Raw genomic sequence first — 7,500 nt, 5'->3', positions numbered from 1 at the left:
TTTAGTTGGGAGTGCACTTATTCGGGCTTTATTGCAGTTAATAAAGTCCCTTCCTGTTAGCAATTTACTTCCATCGGCTAACCATTGATGTTGATGTGCTACTTTGCTAGATGCTTTTAGACCCATTCCATCCACAGACTTATGTAACAATTGGGCCCATCTACTTGCGATCATTTCGTTGTTTGTATATATTATGCCGTTATTTGTAAGCCTTCTTGTACATATTGTTATTTCTTTTTGCGCGTATTCGTCTAAGTTCTTTTTCTCATGTGTTCTGAGAGCCGCTATTATTCTTCCACGTCTTTGCAGTGGTGCACGCCATCGAGTTGAGGGGATTCCCAGTCCACCATCTCCCACTGTTGCATGGAAATATGCTTTAGGAATATCGTGTGGAAGCGCCAGCCAGCGTCTTATTGCTGATCGTATAATGTTGTCCGTTTTGTTTAAGGAGCCTATTGTTACCGCTCCTAATGCTAATCTATAGCATAGTCGCGGTATTACTGTTGTGCGCAGCGCATATAGTCGTTGCTGCGGTTTTAGTGGCGCACGCTCCAGCGATTTTAAGAGAGGTTCTACCGCTTCTGCTGGTTTGAATTTGTCTCTTCCTTCCGGTGAAAACATTATGCCTAGATATTTCCAATGATCTTCTCTGTTGACGTTTGGAAGTCTTTGTCCACTGCTATTAAATGTGATTTTCGTATCTACCGTCGTTTTCTTTAAGTGTGGTACCGCTCTTATAGCTACCGTAATACTTTTATTTATGTTTATATGCATTCCGCAGCTCGCTAGATAGTCCGTCACAATATCGATTAGTTGTTGCAGTCCCATTGGGGTATTTGCAAACAGCAGGAGGTCGTCCGCAAACGCCGCGGCGTTTATTGTTTGACCACCCAGACTTACTCCAGTTTCATTTGGTAGCTTTCTCAGCATTACGTGTGTCATTGCATTAAAGATTATTGGCGAAAGCGGATCGCCTTGCCTTACACCTCTATTAGGATGAATAGGTTTAGATCTCCATCCATGTCCTTCAATGCGAGTGTATGAGCCTTTATACACATTTTGTAGATACTGGAGCATTGGTGGCGGAACTCCTACCTCTTCCAAAATTGACTTGATTGCCGGGTGTGAGATGGAATCAAATGCTTTGCCTACATCGATTGAGGCCATATAGACCGATTTGTACATACTTCTATGGTATCGTAGTATCGTGTCAAGCAGAAAGATATTATCAGCACATCCATCCGTGCATCTAAACGCCCGTTGCCTCTCATCAATGTTCAGGGCTTCTGCCATTCTTTGTGCCAATATTCTGTGAAGACCTCTTATTAAGATCGATGGTATTGTTATTGGCCTAAAGTCGCCTGGCTGTTGTGCGTTTTTCTTTTTAGGCAGGAATATTGTTCTTGACATTAACAAGTCTTCTGGCAACTGCTCGCACCACATAAGCAAATTAAATAGCCTCAGAAGTACCTGCGTTGGTATTGATCTAAACAGGTTGGCTGAGATTCCATCTGGGCCTGGAGCTGAGGATCGTGCAATGCGGATATGTTTTAAATCCTCTATTTTAATTGGAGTCCATATGTCCAAAAGCTCTTCTTTAGGACTCGTGACTGGTGCACTATCTGAATTACTTAACATAATTTCTCGCCAATATGGCTCCATTATTTCTTTTTCCGGCTCCATTGTTTCGCCCATTTTATCTAGAATCTGAGAAATGCATCTTTGTCTATCTTTACGCCATAGGTTTTGTGTTTTTGCGTATTCGTATCTTCTTAATTTTCTTTTGTTCGCTGTAGATAGTCCGGCTTTCTTTTTATGTTTTATGCGTGTATTGTTTGTTGGAGGAGGAAAAGTTTCTTTTATGTACAGTGCCACTTTGTGTAGTGTAGCCTCCTTGCCTTCATTTCTTGCTTTTTCTATGATGTTGTGTAGCATATTTATTTTAAATGTACTTAGCTTAGGTTTAGGTAAAGCTTCTAGAAATTCCAATATAGGATTTGACTCAGGAATTTCCACTACGTCATTCTCCTCTTCCGCCAAATTTTCTTCTATATCTTTCAGCAAACTTAGAACCATTTCTCGATGGTCTGGCCTTCTTCGTCTAGCCTTTATAGATTCCAATGTGCGTTGTGGAAAAAGTTCTGCTAGTTCCTGGTTCATAAACCTTGGGTTTCGCTCTATAGTAAGCTGCGCTTCTTTTCTTGCCAAGATAGCTGCCTCTTCTTTTGTCCAACGTGCCTTATCTCCTGGACCTTTTAATCGTGCATCATACCACTGTTTATGCGTTTTCTGTTCATGAACGCCTTTGCCTCTGTTTGTGGCGAAAGACCGTGTACAGCCCGGATACTCGCATCTGTAGGTAATATCATCAGGGCGAGTGGGTTTATTAGCTGGGTCTGATGAGCCTGTGGGCCCATCATCTTCATCCGAGGCATGGTTTTGATCAACAGGGCCAACTAGTAAAGCCAGAGGGGCTGGCAACCCCTAAGGCCTTTTGTTTCGCGGAATCGTCATTCAGCCATTGCAAAGCAATGTTACCGGGAGGACCACGAGGAGGTAGACGATCCACTTGAATGTGAGAGGCTTTGTATTGCGCATCACACCCCAACTATAACTCTCAGGTTGCCAGATTTTAGAGCCTTTCCATTTTATATGTATGTACATAGTAATATCCTTAAGAGAGTCATAGTTACTCCCGCCGTTTACCCGCGCTTGCTTGAATTTCTTCACGTTGACATTCAGAGCACTGGGCAGAAATCACATTGCGTCAACACCCGCGAGGGCCATCGCAATGCTTTGTTTTAATTAGACAGTCGGATTCCCCTAGTCCGTGCCAGTTCTGAGCTGAGCGTTGAATGGCGGCCGAAGAGGACGACCACGACGGCTCGCGCCGCCACGGAAGCCTCGCAGCAAGGAAGATCCGCGGGAGGCCAAGGCACGGGACCGAGCTCGGATCCCTGAACCGGCGCGAGAACGCCGATAGTTCACCTCGCCCAGGCCCGGCACGTCAGCCAGACCCGCTTCCCGACCAAGCCCGACACGCCCCGCTCCTCAGAGCCAATCCTTATTCCGAAGTTACGGATCCAATTTGCCGACTTCCCTTACCTACATTAGTCTATCGACTAGAGGCTCTTTACCTTGGAGACCTGCTGCGGATATGGGTACGAACCGGCGCGACACCTCCACGTGGCCCTCTCCTGGATTTTCAAGGTCCGAGGGAAGATCCGGACACCGCCGCAACTGCGGTGCTCTTCGCGTTCCAAACCCTATCTCCCTGCTAGAGGTTTCCAGGGAACTCGAACGCTTATACAGAAAAGAAAACTCTTCCCGGATCTCCCGACGGCGTCTCCAGGTCATTTTGGGTTACCCCGACGAACACTCTTACGAGGGCCCGAATTGTATGCGGTTCCGCTGCCGGGTTCCGGAATAGGAACCGGATTCCCTTTCGCCCGACGGGCGTGTGTCAAAAGTTCACTCACCGCGCGCGACGGCACACTCGCGCGTGCGCGCGCGCTTTTTGTGTGCGCGAGACTTTTCTGCGACAACGAGAGTATCGTACGCCGTCATTGACATAGGATTTCTCCTAGGGCTTAGGATCGACTGACTCGTGTGCAACGGCTGTTCACACGAAACCCTTCTCCACGTCAGTCCTCCAGGGCCTCGCTGGAGTATTTGCTACTACCACCAAGATCTGCACCGACGGCGGCTCCAGGCAGGCTCGCGCCCAGACCCTTCTGCGCACACCGTCGCGACCCTCCTACTCGTCAGGGCTTCGTGGCGGCCTGTAAGCTCCGGGCGAGGAGTTACCCACGCCCTGCCCACGGCCGCCCCACTTGCCGCTGACGGCAGAGTATAGGCTCGACGCTTCAGCGCCATCCATTTTCAGGGCTAGTTGCTTCGGCAGGTGAGTTGTTACACACTCCTTAGCGATTCCGACTTCCATGGCCACCTTCAGGTCTTTCTTAACCAACGCCTTTCATCGCTTTACCGATCGCGCGCGTTCCGTGCGGAACGGCCGAGTGCCAGCTATCCTGAGGGAAACTTCGGAGGGAACCAGCTACTAGATGGTTCGATTAGTCTTTCGCCCCTATACCCAGTTCCGACGATCGATTTGCACGTCAGAATCGCTACGGACCTCCATCAGGGTTTCCCCTGACTTCGTCCTGACCAGGCATAGTTCACCATCTTTCGGGTCCCAACGTGTACGCTCTGGGTGCGCCTCTTCTCGCAATGAGAACGAGACGCCCCGGGAGTGCGGAGCCGCATCGCGACGCGGCCCATCCTCCCTCGGTCGACAACCAGGGCCGACCTTCACTTTCATTACGCCTTTAGGTATCGCTGATCCCAATGACTCGCGTACATGTTAGACTCCTTGGTCCGTGTTTCAAGACGGGTCCTAAGAGTACCCAAAGCAGTAGCGTCGCCGACCGGTATCGGTCCCCGAGTTGCCCGGGGAACGTTTGCAGGCCTGTCGAAGGTTAACCGTACGACCAACAGCGGGCCAGGACCGGTGACGGCGCTAGGTCCGTAAGCCTCCGTGTACCGTGGCGCGCGCTTGCGACGGCCTCGACGCACTCCCGCGTGTGTGAGAGCTGCGGCCTGATACCTTGCGTGTACCGCCGGGCAGCCGGCCGGGCGACCGATGGTTTGACGGCGTGCCGTGTTACCGGCGACGCGTCAGACACCGCACCCGGGCCGTAGACCGACACCCAGCGGGTCGCGACGTTCTACTAGGGGAGAAGTGCACGACGACGAAAACGCCGGACATCGGCGCGCGGCAGCGTGCCCGCGCGCGAGCCGTGAGGGCCCGCGGGGCATCGCCCACCGACGCGAAGCCAGCGTCGCTGACGATGAATCTCCCCGTTCGATCTTTTGGGTTTCTTAGGTTTACCCCTGAACGGTTTCACGTACTCTTGAACTCTCTCTTCAAAGTTCTTTTCAACTTTCCCTCACGGTACTTGTTCGCTATCGGTCTCGTGGTCGTATTTAGCCTTAGATGGAGTTTACCACCCACTTAGAGCTGCACTCTCAAGCAACCCGACTCTAAGGAGAGATCCTCCCGAGACGCGCACCGGTCGCTACGGGCCTGGCACCCTCTGCGGGTAAGTGGCCCCATTCAAGATGGACTTGGACGCGACGCGGCACCTCGGGATAAGCGGACCCTCCCAAACACCACATTTCCCTGCGGCGGAACCGCGGGATTCGGTGCTGGGCTCTTTCCTGTTCGCTCGCCGCTACTAAGGAAATCCTGGTTAGTTTCTTTTCCTCCGCTTAATAATATGCTTAAATTCAGCGGGTGATCTCGCCTGCTCTGAGGTCGTCAAAAGAAATTGTCGTGAGGCTGTACTATATATATATAATACGAAGAAGGCGAGACGACGACGACGACGACGCGAGAGAAAAGAGAAACGCAACGCGGCGAAACGCCGCGCGCGAGCGCTTGGTTAGACTACGCCGCGTGCCCCGGTCAAGAGCTGCTACCATACATAGCGCTTTCGTGGACTCGGGAACACGCGCGGTCGACCCGCGCGCGATCTCTCACCTCGCGCACACTTTTGCTGCGCAGGGGGCGATCGGTGCACGCAAAATATTTGAAAGAAGAGACGAAGGGAAAATGAGAAAACGAACGAGGCAGAGAGAACAACCGCGAGAGCGTGGTGGTCTTTCGTCGACGTTGCGTCAACCGCGCCGCGATCCGCGCGCCCGCGCGCGCCAACCAACCGACCACGACGACAACTGGCCAGCCAGCCCGACGCGAACGTCGGAGGCCGGTTTGCGCGTCGTGGTGGCGTCGGCAACGCGACTGCGGCGGCGGCCGGCAGCAGCTGCAGCGGCGACGACCACTCTCTCTCTCTTATAATACGGTCAGGTTCTCTCGTATCTTTGCTTCGTCGTATATATCTCTAAAATCCCTCCTCTCGAGTTTCCTTTGCGTTGGCGGCGGTAAAGCGACGATATGCGCTCTGTGCAGAAGGAGAACGAGGAGGCGCGCGATTATCTCGCGGCCTCTATTCTCCTCTCCGATCTTCATTCGAAGAAGGAGAGGAAAACTCAAACTCGGTTCTCCGCGCTCCTTATGAACTACTTCTCCGTGGATCAGCCTTGGATCCCGCGCGCGCCGCAAGCGGCACACAGGCCACCTTCCGGGAGTACAAGCGCGAACGAATTGTCGGCTTGTTTCTCTCCGGGCGGCGGCGCGCGAGAGGCAGATCTACTCTTTTTCGTTCGGCGCGTATATACGTATAACGTATAAACTCCTTGCAAGAGCTCGCCACGTTTATCACCACCGCGCACGTCCTTCCCTCCCGTGCGCGTGTGCGTGCGTGCGTCTCTCTGCGATTCTCGATCGCATCTTTCGGTCGGTCGTCGTTCATTCGTTCGACCCTCAAACCTCGTTATTTCGGACGACGCCCAACGGGGGCGCGAGTACGCCGCCGTTCCGCGAGTAGAGAGCGCGCGCAGAGAGCGCGAGAGCCTTCGTAAAACCCTGATGGAATCCAGCAACTCGCCGCGTGGATAGCGTGCGTAGTGTGCCTGATACCCCGGGGAAGGCGTCATCGACGACTCCTCGCTTCTCTTCTCTTTTCTCGTGGATGCGGGTATAACTCTCTCGCCGGCCGCCGCGATCGGGCGAACGTCCAACGAATCGCTCGTACGCGGCCGTCGAAACGGCGCGCGCAAGCAGTTTGTCTTCGATAAAACGACCCTCAGCCAGGCGTGGTCCGGGAATTGTATCCGTGGACCGCAATGTGCGTTCGAAATGTCGATGTTCATGTGTCCTGCAGTTCACAAGTTGACGCGCAATTAGCTGCGTTCTTCATCGACCCACGAGCCAAGTGATCCACCGTTCAGGGTAATCGTTCCTTCGCGCACCAAGTACGCTCTATCAAGGAATAGACAACAATGTGCGTCTTCTTCGTTTTGGCCCCTCGATCAGCCTGGCCGCGCGTCCGAGCACGCGCGGACCGCCGCCCCTGTTACGGGGGCTACGGCACAATAATGGAGAGAGAGGGAGACGTCGGTTGTCGGCGCGGTGCGAAAACCAAGAGGTTGCGTCTCTCGCGAAGCGAGAGCCGGGGCGGAACTCTTTGAAAAACCATCGGGGTCGAAAATGACTAGCATATTCGACGAACCCTTCAGCGCGCGCGATCGCGCGCGCGCGGGACCGGAGGAAGAGCAGCGGCGAGAATCGTCGCACTCTCCACTCCTCGCCCGGCGCGCACGACGACGCGGCAGCATAGGTTACCACCGGTACGCGGCGCATTCGCGCGCACCGCAACGCGTCCGAATCGCGGAGATAGAGGCAGCGCGCGATCGCGCCTCCGTAGTCTCCTTCTCACCGATCCTGATCCGCGAGCGGGCGCGCATATAGATGCACCTTCGCGCTCCTCCTGGATTCGCACAACGAGACCAACCGGCCGCGCTAGCCCCGGCTAAGGGGCGCGCTGAGCGCGGTGGTCCGCGCAACGGGTCGTTCGAAGCGCGCGAGAGACAGAGAGT

General features: G+C 53.6%; 1 non-coding gene and 1 pseudogene across 1 annotated transcript; both read right to left on the bottom strand.

Annotated features, from left to right (window-relative positions):
* Positions 1–5,320, bottom strand: part of LOC139112952 (large subunit ribosomal RNA) — a 7,243-nt pseudogene extending 1,923 nt beyond the window's left edge.
* Positions 5,321–6,701: 1,381 nt separating this feature from the next.
* LOC139112945 (5.8S ribosomal RNA) lies at positions 6,702–6,856 on the bottom strand. Its single transcript, XR_011547543.1, has one exon. It is a non-coding gene; the product is annotated as a 5.8S ribosomal RNA (ribosomal RNA).
* Between the last annotated feature and the right edge of the window lie 644 nt (positions 6,857–7,500).

This window comes from Cardiocondyla obscurior, unplaced genomic scaffold (assembly GCF_019399895.1).
Source record: "Cardiocondyla obscurior isolate alpha-2009 unplaced genomic scaffold, Cobs3.1 scaffold73_0_88197, whole genome shotgun sequence".
In the NCBI taxonomy this organism is placed as follows: Eukaryota; Metazoa; Arthropoda; class Insecta; order Hymenoptera; family Formicidae; genus Cardiocondyla; species Cardiocondyla obscurior.
The sequence above is the reverse complement of the archived record's forward strand: the minus strand, read 5'-3'. Positions and strand labels throughout refer to the sequence as shown.